Here is a 4,670-nt window from a genome sequence, read left to right on the forward strand (position 1 = left end):
ATAAGAATCATAGTTATAGATGTCGTTAAAATAAACACTAGAGTTGGCGACATTTTTTTGTTTAAAGTCAACAAGTCATACTATAGTACGCGCTAAAAATGGCATAGCTAAGGTTCATTATAGCACTGTCAAACAAGAGTCATAAGAGGTCATGCTTTTTTATAACATATGTTGAAAAAACCGATAGCCATAGTTGTTTCGAAATAAATTACTAAAATCATAAAAGTCAAAAAAAGTCACGTTATATCTGGTATATCAAATAAAAGTCAATAACACAGCCGAAAACAAAAGACATCTGAAAAACAGCTCCATACGATAACATGTTGTTGGAAGGCATAGGGGATTTCTACTATAGCATTTGATAAAGTTCAAAGGATCATACTATAAGCAGTATTGAAGTCATACAATTCTTACTATAGCATGCTTGATAATAAGTCTAAAGAGGGTCATTAGTATATCCAGTTTGATGAAGGTCATATGGAGGTCATAGATATAGCATTGTGAGAAGGTACCTAGAGGTTCACTACTATCGCTGTTGCTAAAATCTAAAGAGGTTCACTAGTTAGCATGTGATAAATCACATAAGAGGTCCATACTTACAAATGTTGATCAAAAGTCAAAGAGGTAAGTACGTATAGCATTGACTAAAACGTCATAGAGTGTCATAGTATAGCCATCGGTTGATAAACAGTCCATAAGACGGTCATACTACTCGCCTGGTTGATAAAGGTCAAAGACGGTATTAATAGTTTCAGGAGTTTGAAAAGTCAATAAGAGGTCATTGACGATAGCATGTTGATAAAGGTCCATAATAGCTGCATACGATAGCTATGGTGATAACAAGCATATAAGAGGTCCATACGATAGCCAATGTTGATAAAGGCATAAGAGGTCATCTATCAGCATGTTGATGGAAGGTCATAAGACGGTCATCCTATAGCATGTTGTAAAGTTAAGAGGTCATAACAGACAGTGAAGTCATTAGATTCATACATGCATTTGATAAAGCATAAGAGGCTCATACATAGCATGTTGTATGAAAAGCGCATAAGCAGTCATACTATACTGTTGATAATAAGGTCATAAGATGCGTCAACTTAATAGGTTAAAGGTCATAAGAGTCATATATAGCATGTTATGAAACATAGAGGAAGTGCATGCTTAATAATAGTATCAGTATTAACTATAGCAATGTGAGAAAAAGTATAAGAGTCTACTATAGACTGGTTGAATAAGGTCGACAAGAGGTCATACTACTGAGCACTTTTGATAAATATAAAAGTCATATAGCATGGATAGTCATAATTACTATAGCATGTTGATTAAAGTCTAAGAGTCCATACTATAAGCATGTTGATTAAAAGCGCATAAGAGGGTCATAATATAGTAGTGATAAAGGTCTTAAGGGCATATATAGCAGTTGAAAATCATAAGAGGTACTACTAGCATGTTATATAAAGTCTAGAGGTCATGTACATAGCATGTGTAAAAGTCATAAAGGTCACTATTAGCATGTTTGATAAAGGGTCATAAGAGGCTCATACTTAGCATGTGGATGAGGTCATAAGAAGTCATACTATAGCGTCAGGTTGATAAGTCATAGACGGTTATGATTAGCATGTTGATAAAAGTCATAAGGTCATACTACATGCATGTTGATAAAGGGCATAAGAGGTCATCATACTATACATTGTTAAATGTCACAGGATCATACATAGGCATGTGTTGTGAAGTCATAAGAGGTCATACAGAGAAGTCATGTTGATGAAGGTCATACTGAGGTCATACTATAACATGTTGATGAAGGTCATCCAAGAGGTCATAGTATAGCTGTTGATGAAGTCATAAGAGGTCATACTATAGCATGTGATGAAGGTCATATAACGAGGTCAGACTATATAGATGTTGAGGAGAAGGCTAACGAGGTAATGATAGCATGTTGATGAAGGTCTAAGGTGTCATACTATAGCACTGTTGATGAAGGTCATAAGAGGTCATACAGAGGCGATGAGGATGAAGGTCATAAGAGGTCAGATATATACATGTTGATGAAGGTAGTAGAGGTCATAGTTATAGCATGTTGTGTGAAGGTCATAAGAGGTCATACTCAGCATGTTGATGAAGGTCATAAGAGGTTCATACTATACATGTGATGTAAGGTCATAGAGGTATAGTATGCATGTTAGATAAAAGGTCATACTAAGAGTTCAACTCTTAACTGTCGTCAGTTGTCACAGTTGTTTTAAATATGTTTGTTTCTGTGTGATTGAGCTCCAAAAGGTACAGTTGATTTATTTTTCTTCGATTATAACCGTTACCCCCCCCCCCCCACCCCCCCTCTCCTCCCTCCAAAGAGAAAGCAAGAAAACAGAATAAAAACACCTTCACCACAGCTGAGTGACTTAAAATAATTATTTATTTAGTATCTATACTATAACTTCACAATCAATGTACATTTTCCATCAACATTTTGCAAAGAAATAAAGCTTTATCCCTTTAGTTTTAGTGTTTTTTTAAACTACGTCGGTTGGAAACTCTCACGAAAAGACAGACGATTAATTTTTGAGGTAGATTCAGTAATTCAATAATTTCTACAAATTAACATCAAAAACAGGCGGTAGTTTAGGTTATAGTTATATATTATAGTTGGATTTCTTTCTTGCCAGTACTCTATTGTAAGAAGACTCCCCCCCCCCCCCCCGTTTGATATCTCCTACTAGAGAACCATGGTCACGACGTAACCAAGCGCTCTGAATGGAAAAGAATAAGGATTAACATAGCTATTATGTAATTTTGGGAGAGCAGGGACAGGTGAAACACTCTTGATTAAACTAATTACAAAGCGGTCGTCTTCACACTGAAAAGTGATTTTGTCACCAGACAACCGACACGGGCATCTGTGATGCAGCTGCATTTCAGCTTTAGAGCAAAACCGTCAGGATGGTATTACGGCGGGGGGGGGGGGGGGGGGGGGGGGATACGTGGTTAATGTTATCCGTCCCTCCTGGACGGGAAAAATGAAACATATCATTTAAGCCACATAAACTTCCCATAACTCTAATATTTTACGTATATATGGATGGTACTTCCAAAAGGTGTTTGTTATAGATAGATTGTTGCATGGCATACTCTTTGGTGAATGTCTGGTAATAACTCATTGCCGTCATCTGAAGCGCGTATAAGCGGTATTGAAATATCATCAGCACTGTGGAGAGTGTGCTGTTTTTATAGCTAGAACAGTAGGGTTTTTCCATTAATCCTGTTCTATTGGGAATATGTTGTTTAACTAGGTTTTTTACATGGGTTATACCCACTGGACATCCATAACTCCACCCACCCCCCAACCCGTCCGTCTCCAAAGGAGTAACATGGGAAAACTCGACCCCCCCTACCTGTGGCTCAAATATATTTTCATCTTATTAAAACTGTTTTCCACGTCTCACCTCCATAAATAATGTATGAACCAGACATTTTGTGCCTTTACTTAAAACCATGGAGTCCAGCCAGGTCGGGGACGGTTGTTGAAACAGCTGTTTACATCCGTTCCCGACGCTAGACATATGTCCTTACAGCCGTTTTGCTTCTCATGTAAACAAGCATGAAAAATGAAGTCTGGGATTGTGGAGAACTCTAACTGGTTCTACTGAATAAGCATGGAGTCAAACCTTTAAATGAACCCCTCGTTAATAACTCGACAAAATATGACGCTAATGAAGTTTACTTTTGACTCAAATCCTGTTTATCGGCTGTAATCACGATAAAAAGAACACCAGGAAGATATTTGGCTGATAGAGGAGGTTACAAGACATCTAGTTCAGACCCTAGGAAGTCTGTCATCTCATCGCACTCGGAAAAAACTGAATGTTTCATCCTTCCGGCTCTCCCCTAATGGCGGACGGAGAGTCTCCTCACTCAGAGAACCATGGTTACGATGTAACCCAAGGATCTAACTGGCAATAAAGGATAATATTAGATATGTAATGGCGGCGAGAGAAGTCTCCTCACTCAGGAACCTGGTTCGACGTCACCAAGCGATCTAACTGGGAATGAAGGATAAACGTTAGATATGTAATGGGAGAGAGAGTCTCCTCACATCAGAGACCCTGTACTACGACCAAGCCAGATCTGAATGGAATAAGGATAATAGTTTTAAATATTCGGACGTGTGAGCAAGTAAAGTTTCCTCAAAAATCGTTCTCTGGACAGAAGTTATCTCACTTTCATTTTCCATTTTTATTTTGTATTGACGTAAAAAAGTAGTTTTTTACTTTCTTTCGTTTTTGGTGTTTGAAGTACCAGGAATTTCCAGGCCAATGAATAATACAACAATTTCAAATAAAAGCATTTGATTAGTTGTTGTCAGTGATGCCACAAAAAGCCCAAAATTACGTCCTCAACCGGTTTCTGGTCATTCCTAAACACTATTCACATTAACAAGACGAGGGAATGGAAATTGTATCGAATTAATGTGAATGATGTGTTAAATGTGAATCTTTGGCAGTCTCTTAAAGTTTTTTCCTGCTAATTAACATACATGTATACCAGAACGATGGTAAAGACCAAAAGTGGCATAAACCCATGATAACAAGAGTTTTTTTTTAGGAATTTATGACTATCTTGACTTCTTAAAACTGTCACATTTAAGAAGCTGGAATCAGAGAATTTACTGT

The sequence above is a fragment of the Etheostoma spectabile genome, chromosome 13 (assembly GCF_008692095.1).
Source record: "Etheostoma spectabile isolate EspeVRDwgs_2016 chromosome 13, UIUC_Espe_1.0, whole genome shotgun sequence".
Classification (NCBI taxonomy): domain Eukaryota; kingdom Metazoa; phylum Chordata; class Actinopteri; order Perciformes; family Percidae; genus Etheostoma; species Etheostoma spectabile.